Source organism: Sminthopsis crassicaudata, chromosome 2 (genome assembly GCF_048593235.1).
Source record: "Sminthopsis crassicaudata isolate SCR6 chromosome 2, ASM4859323v1, whole genome shotgun sequence".
Lineage (NCBI taxonomy): Eukaryota > Metazoa > Chordata > Mammalia > Dasyuromorphia > Dasyuridae > Sminthopsis > Sminthopsis crassicaudata.
The window spans coordinates 123,821,928-123,834,215 of NC_133618.1; positions in this window are offsets into that span (position 1 = coordinate 123,821,928).

Sequence of the window (12,288 nt, forward strand, 5' to 3'; positions counted from 1 at the left end):
TTACATATTACAAATCAGTTAGGATTTGAACCCAAGTCCTCCAGATTTTAGCTAAGACCAGACTTTTCTTCATAATACTAAACCACTTCTGTGTGTGCATGTGTACATATATCTGTGTACATGGGTGAATGTATGTGTATGTATCTCCAATACATTAAGTAGATCCTCCATGGCAGATTTATGGGAGGATGTGGATGATAGTAATACAACATGATTATACTACTTAGTATATTCACATTGGAGGCACAAGCTCATTGGAAACTAAATGATTAAGTTTCAGCATTACTACACCTACTGATGCCTTTGGAGTACTGTTCTGTCACATGGTTCTGGTCCTAGAATCCAACTCTTTGCTTTTTTTTAACTGCCGGGTCTCTCACTTAAATCCCTGCCACCCACTGGATTCAGATGTTCCTAGGACTGGTGTGTCTCCCCATTGTGTACTTGCTGGGGTTTCAGCCCTGGTTTGCTCTCTGAAGAGGTTTTCCCTATAGGGGGTAATAACTTGTCAATTCTAGCACTATTTCAAAGTAAAATGAAAATAGTAGGCATTGTCTTTTTTGACCCCTACCCAAAAATGCAAGATTCTAGAGTATAGAGACTGTATAACTTTTGCATGTGTATCACTCAAAACTAGCACAAACAATCCCAGTAGGAAACAGATTGCTACAAATGGTGTAAGAATTAACTCAAAACTTACCTGGATGATTAGTTTTTTTTTTTTTTTCATTGCTTTAGTTCATCTCTGGTTTCTTAAATTTCTTACTCTAGGATTATATTTTTACTTTTTTTTTTTTTTTTTTTGCTGAGGCAATTGGGGTTAAGTGACTTGCCCAGGGTCACATAGCTAGGAAGTATCAAGTGTCTGAGGTCAAATTTGAACTCAGGTCCTCATGACTTCAGGGCTGGTGCTCTATCCACTGCACCATCTAGGTGCCCCATTTTTTCTATTTCTTAACATGATAATGTATTTTCATTTTGTAAGCATTAACAATTTCATTCAACTTTTCAGTTTTATTATTTGATGATTTCCTATAATTTAAAAAAAATTGTAAGTATAACTCTTACTGGTTAATATAAATCTTCAGATATAAATTTCATTCAAGTTAAAACAAAAACAAACAAACAAAAACAAACAAACAAACAAACAAAAACAGTGACATTGTGCTAAGTGATTTACAACTATCTCATTTGATCCTCACAACAATGCTGGGAGGTAGATGCTATCAGTATTCCCAGTTTGCAGATGAGGAAACTGAGTTAGCTTAAAAGATTATAAAGTATATTATAAAAGGTCATAAATATATAATAATAGCTAACATTTATATATAGCTTACTATGTGCCAGGCACTTTACAATGATCTCATTTGATCTTACCAACACCCTTGGGAGCTAGAGACTATTGTATCCCCATTTTACAGATGAATAAATTGAGAGGGGTGTGTGTGTGTGTGTGTGTGAAAGCCTAAAAATCTTTGTTATGGTGGATGGTAGCACATATTTCAAATTTTATTTCAGGGCTTAAGTTCTTCCATTTGTCAGCTGTCAATGCTTTACTACAAAGCAGTATTATGACTAGAAAACTAAAAATTAATTCCTGGCATTGTTATTTTAAAATAATTGACTTATTTTGATTAGTTAATAAACTATCATACAGACCTTTGGAAAGGGCTAGAACCTGTTCTAGAGCAGGAATTCTAGCTGACATTGTTTCTTCATGAACTGATCAGGCTTAATATGGCAACTAAACAGTTCAGTGAATTGAATCAGAACCTGGATTCTGGAAGACCAGTTTGAATTTTACCTCAGCCACTTACCAAGTATATGACCCTGCATAAAACTTTTAACCTCTTAGCTTCAGTTCCATCATCCATTAAATGGATATAATCCCAAAGGATTTTTGTGACAAATGAGAAAAGTTCTTTGCAAACCTAAAAATTTATAAGAACTCTAGCTATTATAATTATTATTAGCTGCTTTAAAGTCTCAATCAGTGTTCCTTTTATTATTTTTTTTTCCCTGAGGCTGGGGTCAAGTGACTTGCCCAGGGTCACACAGCTAGGAAGTGTTAAGTGTTTGAGATCAGATTTGAACTCAGGTCCTACTGAATTCAGGGCTGGTGCTCTATCCACTGCGCCACCTAGCTGCCCCTCCTTTTATTATTAACTGCCATTCTCCTCATTCATTAGCCTCTTTTTTTCCTTCCCCTCCCCCACATTAATTGTGTTACCTCAATTCTGATTACGAGAACCAGGGAACAAGAAAAGCGTCACACTGATTGTCATCCTACCTCTGACACCAGTATCCACGGAAATTCTGAAATTTTACTATGCCAGTAGCAAACTTGGAAATGCAGAATGGACTGGAGAACATCCTAGTTAAATTAGAAATTCAGGGCTAGGAAAGACCTCCAGAAAACCCTGGAATCAAGGCTGATGGCAACCATAAATAATCTCACCAAAGCTCAAATCCTGGACATCTAACGTAATGTGACATTATGATTCTGTAATTCTTAAAGAAGTATCACTTGTCCTTTCCTGAGTACTAAGAATATGACACTGATATTCGTTCCTATCTCCTCACCATTTCCACTCAGATTTCAACATTCAATGGATCTTATTCAGGAATAATATTACCTCACACACATTAAAGAACGCACTTTGTAAAGACAAGAGGAGAAGACAGTTTTGTGTTTTGGTTTTAATTAATTATTTTTTAAAGCACAGAGACTTATTTATTCTTTTTTTTTTTTTTTCAGTGACAGTTTTGTTCAGGGATGAATCATCCCTTGGCAGAGTCATACAAGTTAGTTGGGGTGGTGGAAGTATCTAATGTGTTCGGGTCTTTCCTCAAGATCTAGTCTCCCTCATTAAGAAGGAGGAAGAAAAAGAGCAAAGATCAGGAATCAGCTAAATTTGAGGTTCTAGAGAACACGTACAGTATGAATGTAAAGTAATGAGACCAGCTGTTATTAGAAGCCACATATAAAAAACAATATTATTACGTTATATTTTAAGCGATGTATCATGTTATTATCAGTAACAATAATAGTTCATATTTATACAGTGCTTTAAGGTCTACATTCAAACTCAGAGGCTTTTCAGGCATTCATGAAGCAGTTCAAATTAGGAAAAGCAATGTGGGGGGGTACTGATGGAACAAAAGCTCTGGGTTTGCAGTCCTATTTCAAAAACTACTTAAGCAAAACTACTTTGTCTAAGTCAATAAAATAAGGAAGGTATACTTGGAGATCTCTAAAGTTTAATCAAGCTATAACCTGTGATATCATGATTCTGTGATTTTAGAAATGTCACTTGGCAAGCTTTGTTGTCATTGTCACTGTTGTTCCCATTTTTTAATGAGGGACGAGAGAGAGTTTGAAGATGAGAAGGCAACAGGGATGAAATTGGGAGAGCAAGAAGCAAAAGAAAAGATAGTTATTGAGGTGTCTTTTTTAAAATGCAGAGGACAGAGGGAAGTTTATAAAGAACTACAGACCAACATGACAACTTGAACACGTTGTTGTTCAGTGGTGTTCAGCATTTCATGACCCTGTGGACCACACTGTCCATAGGGTTTTCTTGGCAAAGATATTAGAGTAATTTGCCATTTTCTTCTCCAATGAATTAAGCAGAGTTTAAGTGATTTTCCCCAGTTAATTGTCTGAGATCTTCCTGATTTGAGGCCCAGTATTCTATTCACTAAGCCACCTAAATGTCCAATGCCATTTGGGATTTCTTGGCAAAGATACTGGACCAGTTTTCCATTCCCTTCTCCAACTCATTTGACATATGAGGAAACTGAGACAAACACAGGATCACAGAGCTGTGTAAATGTCCAAGGTCACATTTGAATTCAGATCTTCCTGACTCCAAGCCCAGTATTCTGACCTTTGAGCCACCTAGCTGCATCTAAACACATTATATACTTATAAATAAAATCAAGCTGTATGTAATGGAGACCAGCAGTTTCATGTACAATCCTCTTCTGTTCTACTCTATAAATAGAAATTCCTAACAATGTACTGGCAAATGTCTAACAACTAGCTCTCTGATATTTTTAGTTTTATTGTATATTATCAAAATTTTCTCCATCATTTTCCTAGATAACCAAAAAACAATAGATTATCTCTAAAAACAATAAATGAAATCAAAAAAACAATAAATGAAGCCTTGATTTGTAGTGTTTGGCAATTTCTGAGATATAAATGCTCATATTGAAACTTTAACAATCAGTACTCAGAACTAGTACCAACTGGTTCCAGTTTGTCCAAATGCTCATTTTGTTTAATGCTTAAGCTCATGAAGGGAAAAAAAAACACACACACAACAACAACAACAAAAAGAAGAAATGACATTTGTCACATGAGGAAGTTGGTGGCTCCTTACACCACATTTTCAAAAGACCAAAACTAACATTTTCATTTGTTCCAGCTTGCTTTTCTGACGTCTTTTGAAAACTTTATTCTACTGCCCCAAGCCCAGGATCTTTCTGCCACCTAGTGCTGAATCTGGAGAAAGGCAGAAGCCAATTTCTAATTGAATTCAAGACAAAAATTCCAGGTCACCATACTGATTGATTAGAAAAGAGTGGCGTGGAGAAATGGTGGAAGGGACTAGAAATAATCTTAGAATGGTTGTGATCTTTGACTATCTAAAGGGCTCTTTTGTGGAAGACATTCTGAATAGCACCAGAAAAGAAGAACTAGGTCCAATTAGTAGAAAATATAAAGAGGGAAATACAAGTTTAATATGAAGGATTTCTGAATGTCCCATATCAAATGACATAATATATGTAAAGCACTTTGCAAACCTTAAAGTATATTTAAAGGTAAGCTATTATTATTCTAGAAAATTTATTCTTATCATCAATAGAGATAAATAACACTAGGAGTAGCAGCAGCAGCAGTACTATAGTCAGCAATTAAAATAGTTCAATAATAGAATGGGCTACCTTGAAAAGAAATATACCTTTCCAGACTCCACTCCTGACTCTTTCTTTTTCAACTCTCAGATAGCCACCTTCTTATCCTAAAGATATCTCCATCATTTGACCTTTCCTTTTGACTGGTGAGTCTCTGGCCTAGACCACCATTTCTTGAGGTTTCTAGGCTAAGCTTATTTCATAACCATCTGTATTCCTCATTCTTTAAACTTCTCTACCTGCTAATCGGTAGCTCCCCTTCCCCTTTACCAACTCCCTTTTATGCACTGTCTCCTCCCATTAGAATGTAAGCTCCTTGAAGCGAGAACATGTCTTTTTGGCTTAGATTTGTATCTTTAAAATTTAGCAGTTCCTGGTATTTGGAAAGCACTTAATAAATGGTCTGTCTGCCTACCTACTAATGGATCTAACAATCAACTATCTACCTACCTTTTATAAACTAATCTTCATTGAAATTTACTAAACATCACAGATCTTCATTGAAAGCACTGCCAATACTTAGGAGAAAATTCCCCTCATGTACCCACAAATAGAAACAGTTAGGAGATACAGTAGACAGAGCACTGGGTCTGTAGTCAGGAAAAGCTGAGTTCAATTATGACCTCAAATATATACTAACTGTGTGACCTGGAAAAGTGGATTAATCTCTATCTGCTTCAGTTCCTTCATCTGTAGAATGAGATAATAACAGTACTTGCCTCCCAGGATTGTCTTAAGGGTCAAATGACATATTTCCAAAAGTGCTTAATTTAGTTCCTGGCATATAGTAGATACTTAATAAATGCTTATTTCTTTCCTTATAAATAATGGCTTCTAGGTCTTTATAAATTAATGATGATTGGAAAACAGAAGTGACATGAAAAACTTAGAAGAGAATATGAAGAAAATACTAAGAAAAAGAGAATTTAATTAATTTTGGACTCAATAAACAATAACAGAATATTTTTTAAAAAATCTCAGATATGCACATTACAAAACCTTTGGTGTTACCTTTTTTTCTAATACAAGTCTGAAAAAAGAAATCAAAATTAATCGACATCTTTTAGCAAAATGTATTAAGTCTATTGGAAAATGGTCAGTCCTTCTAAAATTTTTAGACAAACATGAACTGCTAAACAGTTGAGTTGAAAAAAAAAAAAAAAAGATTTCACTTTTGCTTTATTGAGATTTCATTGAGAAGGAAACTCCCTCCAAGAGTACAAAACACAAACTATATATACATGCTTTCTCAATCTGTTCAGCTCTCTTCCATGTTCTCCTATCAGTCCTTCACAGAGGGTATATATACCTGGTGTGCTGGGAACCATCCGCTACATCTCTTGACATTGTGTGGACCTAGTGGAAGAAATGAGCTTTCCATTGGTTACCTCTTATCCTTACTCCATGACCAGCCCACCTCAACTGTGGGCTTCTAGTATATTAGCATGAACGACAACCTTTTCACATCCACCATGTTTATCTCCATTGTCCTTTGAGTGACTCAAAACTTTAATTCTTTGGAATCAGTGGTATTTCATGACTCATAGTCACACAGCATCACTGGTAGAATATTAGTGCTAAAAAGATAGATCTTTGTTTTGAGTTTGGGATCATTAAAAGCACTGAACTGTCACATTTTCCAAATGCAATGCAGCCTACTCTCTTCCTACTCTCCAATTCCAGTCCATTTGTTGCCTATCTGAAGTATCTTTCCAACATATATAGTGATAGACTAATGCTGTGTGCTTTCCCTTGAACTGTATAGCATAATCTGAACAATAAGCATTCTTCATCTATTTGCTTGATGTTGGGGTTTTTTCCTATATAGATAATCAGGTCAAACTCTTTTGAATAGCTAGAGTTTTATTTTCAAGGCTTAAAGCAATCAGCATGCCATGCACAAAGAAGAACATTTGGAGAACCACATGGTCAATATTTATAAGAAAAGTTTTCTCCCTACTTTATAACTCCTTTAAAAGTATATTAATTTTAACATGTTTAGGGCACAGATTACTGGAGGAAAACCTTTTAAGTGCCATTTGATTCACCAGATCAAATGCTTGTTTTGTCAAAAAGCAATAAGCACAGTGGATTCTGGTACCTTTCAATGTGATTTTAAAGATGTATTCTGTTATAGAAAATTGTTAATGAAAATCTAACTATATTATTTTTTTAAATTTTCCATTTATAACCAAAAAATGTATTCGTTATGACTTTTTAACATCACTATTGTTTTCCAATTCCTCTCCTTCCCCTATAGGACCCTCTCTCATAAAAGATAAAATAGAGAATTAAGCAAAACAAAATGACAAAGACCACATTTGACAATGTACACTACATTCTGAATCCAACTTCACTGCCCTTTTATTGACAGACAGAAAACATATTTCATTATCAATCATCCAGAATAAAAATTAATCACTGCATTAATATGAATTCTGATGTGTTTTGGTTTGTTTTCCTTTTTTAAAAAATGCATTGTAGTTATTATATACAATGTTCTCTTGGTTTCTTCACTCTTCATCAATTCATACAAATCTCAAAGTATTGCTAAATTCCTCATATTGGTTATTACCTATGATGTAATAATCAAGCAAGCATTTTTTTATTTTTAAAAATTTTATTATATTTTTTTATTTACAAAACATATGCATGGGTAGTTTTTCAACAATGACCCTTGCAAAACCTTCTGTTTCAAATTTTCCCCTCCTTCCCCCCCACCTCCCTCCCCTAGATGTTAAATATATTAAAATATATGTTACATCTAATATATGTATACATATTTATACAGTTATCTTGCTGCACAAGAAAAATTGGATCTAGAAAGAAAGAAAAAAACCTGAGAAGTAAAACAAAAATGCAATCAAACAATAACAGAAAGAGTGAAAATGCTATGTTGTGGTCCACACTCATTTCCCATGATCCTCTCTCCGGGTATAAATGACTCTCTTCATTACTTCATTGTTGAAGAGAGTCATGTCCATTAGAATTGATCATCATATAGTCTTATTGTTGCCGTGTATAATGATCTGATTCTGATCATTTCACTCAGCATCAGTTCATGTAAGTCTCTCCAGGCCTTTCTGAAATCATCCTGCTGGTCATTTCTTACAGAACAATAATATTCCATAACATTCATATTCCATAATTTATTCAACCATTCTCCAACTGATGGACATCCATTCAGTTTCCAGTTTCTTGCCAGTACAAAAAGGGCTTCCATAAACATTTTTGCACATGTGTGTCCCTTTCCCTTCTTTAAGATCTCTTTGGGATATAAGCCTTGCAGTAACATTGCTGGGTCAAAGGGTATGCACAGTTTGATAATATTTAATCAAGCATTTATTAAGTGTTTGCTGTATATTAGACACTGTATTAAGTTCTGGGGATACAAAAAAAGGCAAAAGACAGATCCTGCTCTCAAAGAATTCAGTTTATTGAAACTGAGTGGATGCCCATGTTGGGGAATGGCTGAATAAGTTATGGCATATGAATGTTATGGAATATTATTGTTCTGTAAGAAATGATCACAGGATGATTTCAGAAAGGCCTGAAGAGGTTTACATGGAACTAATGCTAGATGAAGTGAGTAGAATCAAGTAGAATCAAAAGAACATTGTACACAGCAACAAGATTATATAATGATTGATTTTGATGAACATGGCTCTTTTCACCAATTGAGGCCAATTCTAATAGAGTTGTCATGGAAAGATCCATTTGCATCACAAAAGAGGGCTGTGGGGACTGAATGTAGAGCACAACATAGTATTTTCACCTTTTTTTTAAATTGTTGTTTGCTTGCTTTTTGCTTTAGTTCTCATTTTTTTTCCTTTTTGATCTGATTTTTTTCTTGTGCAGCATGATAAATGTGGAAATATGTAAAATTGAATATGTTTAACATATATTGAATTGCTTGCTGTCTAAGGGAGGGGATGGGAGGAAGGGAGGGAGAAGGTTTTGGAACACACAGTTTTGCAAGGGTGAATGTTAAAAACTACCTGCATATATTTTGAAAATAAAAAGCCATTATTTTTTTTTTTAAAGAATTCAGTCTAATGAGGAGATGACATAAAAACAACTATGTACAAACAATATGTATAGTATAAATTGGAGGTGATTCACAGAGGGAAGGCATTATAATTATAAGCTACAAATTATTTAGTCATTCCAGAATTAATAAGTATTTTTTTTGTTCCCATTTCTGATTACCACAAAAAATGCTGCTCTATATATTTTGGTTCATAATGGAAACTTTCCCTCTGTTTTTGATCTCCTTGGGATATATAGGCAATAGTAGTAATACTTGGACAAAGGGAATGAGCATTTTATTCCTTGGTGATACTGTCTAAATGCTGGATCTTGCAATCAAGAGGATCAGTCAGCAATTTTGCCTTAATATAAAGGCTACATGAAAGGCTACTTGATTAGATGTCTTTCAAAATCTCAATTCTACCATTCTTAACTGTGTTCCCTTAGACAAATTATTTAATGCAAATAATTGGTAGTAATTAATTCTAGATGGTGAAATGGATAAAAAGCCCTGGATTCTCGAGTTGAGAAGGCCCAAGTTCAAATTTGGCCTTAGACACTTGCTAGTTTCAACATTGGGCAAATCAATTTTTTCAACCATAAAATGGAAATAATAACACCTTCTTCTTTCAGGATTACTGGGAGGATAAAATGAGATCATATTTATAAAGCATATAGCACAATGACTGGCATATGGGAGGTATTTCACAATTGATAATTTCCTTACCCTTTCCCTCTACACCATGTCCTATAAATCTATGCCAAATGGTTGCACGGTGGATAAAGCACTGAGTTTAGAGTCAGAAGACCTGAGTTCAAATCTAGCCTCAGATACTAAGAGCTATGGGACATCTGGCAAGTCATTTAAGTCTTATATACCTCAATTTCCTCAACTGTAAAATGTAAATAATAATAGTGTGTATCTCCCAGGGTTGTTGTGAGAATCAAATGAGAAATTATTTGTAAAGTACTTGGCACATGCTTAATAATTGCTTATTTCATGCACCACAACATCCCCCTCTCTCCCAATACACACATGCCCCAAATCCTCAAAGAGAATGTTTCTAGTCCTTCCAAGTCTTGGCATTCTCACAAATATATCACAAATACAGCTGTGTAGACTCAAATCCAATTAACCTTTTGCATAAGTCTGAGGAAGACCTAAGTAGGTAGGTAAATACTTATCATACTTATCATTTGAAAAATCAATATATGTTAATCAATCAATATATGTTAAACACAATAACAACAATTGACATTTAGGAAATGCTTTCCTTATACTATCTTTTGTGCCTGATAATGATCCTGTGAGGAGGTTGCTATTTTTTCTAGTTTGCCAATGAGCATATTAACCTTATATTCTACTAGAAAAAAATAAACATGTACTCATAATTCCTGTAAATTAAAAGTAGTTGGAATGAACGCAGATCCCCCAATACCAAATTCCACATTTTATCATAGTACTTCATAGGTGAAAGAGGTGTGGTAGAACCTAGGAATACACATTAAAAGAAACATCCTCAAGGGATTTGTAATATACCAAGCACATAAAAATGGGTAAACAAATTTCCTTTAATCAAGAAGAGAATATTAATGTCTGAGGGAGGGTAGAATACTCTAGTTTCTTCAGTGGGTGAGACAGGGGAAGGTAGGAAGAAGAAAATTTGCAACTCAAAATAAAATAAAATTGAAGTAAATTTTAAAAAATAAAAAGAGACTACTTTAGATAAGCCTTAGAGGAAAATAAGGATTTTGTGAGATCAAAGTGAGGAGGAGACCAGACTGTATGGCAATGGAAGTATGAATTGGTTCAGCCAGTCTAGTGTAACACTGGAGTTTTTACAAAGGACTATTTACTTCAAAAGATAATGGACAACATGAAAATTTACTCCCCCAACATATGGGAAACATAATTCTCTGCTCATTTTGCTCTATACCAGTCTCTGGAGAGAGAAAAAGATGAGGTTCAAAGCTTAGCTCTGTTACTATACAGCGCTGCCCCAGGCACCCGGATTTTCAGGGTTTCTCTGCTAGATTGACTGCTGCACCATCATCCCCTGCAATGCTGGCTCCAAGGCCACCATAGCTCAAAGTGGCACCTACAACCGAGGAGGATAAGCTACACAAAAGAGAAACAAACAGTAGGCCCATTTCTTAGAACTGGGATTAACAAAAGAGAACAGGAAAGAAAAGTACTTTCTCTCTCATCAGTTTCATTGATGGAGCCCAAGCTGCAGATGAACTATGATCTTTATCCTCTGGATGCAAAAGAGAGAAGAAAAAAAGAACCAACCAGATTTAATGATGCAAGCAACCATCAAAAGAGATTACTCTTACCAATGTGGTATGGGATGCAAAGGCATGTGGCAAACTCAGGATGTTCAAGCCCATTACACTAAAAAGTGATTTGGTATAGCTCCTACTATTATTGTTACTATTACTACTACCACTACTACTACTACTACTACTACTACTACTACTACTACTACTACTACTACTGCTACTACTGCTACTACTACTACTGCTACTACTGCTACTACTACTACTGCTACTACTGCTGCTGCTGCTGCTATTACTACTACTGCTACTACTACTGCTGCTGCTGCTGCTGCTACTTCTGCTACTGCTGCTACTACTACTACCCTACTGCTGCTACTGCTACTACTACTACTACTGCTGCTGCTGCTGCTGCTGCTGCTGCTATTACTACTACTGCTGCTGCTGCTGCTACTTCTGCTACTGCTGCTACTACTACTACCCTACTGCTACTACTACTACTACTGCTGCTGCTGCTGCTGCTGCTGCTGCTGCTATTACTACTACTGCTGCTACTGCTACTACTTCTGCTACTGCTGCTACTACTACTATCACTACTGCTACTACTACTATTACTACTACTGCTGCTGCTGCTGCTACTACTTCTGCTACTACTGCTACTACTACTACTGCTACTACTGCTACTACTACTGCTGCTGCTGCTGCTACTACTACTGCTGCTGCTGCTACTACTTCTGCTGCTGCTGCTACTACTACTACTACTGTTACTAAACTGTATATATATATATATATACACGTATATATATATATATATATATATATATATATATATATATATATATATATATATAATATCTTTCATTTCTGAAGTTTAAAAAAAATTTTTATTTTTTATTCTTTCATTTCTGAAGTATTTTTATTTTTCCAATTACATATAAAGTTAGTTTCCAACATTTTTTTGGTAAGATTTTGAATTCCAAATTTTTTCTCCCTCCTTTCCTTATTTACCCCCTCCCCAATTCAGCAAGCAATCTGATATAGATTATATGTGCACAATCA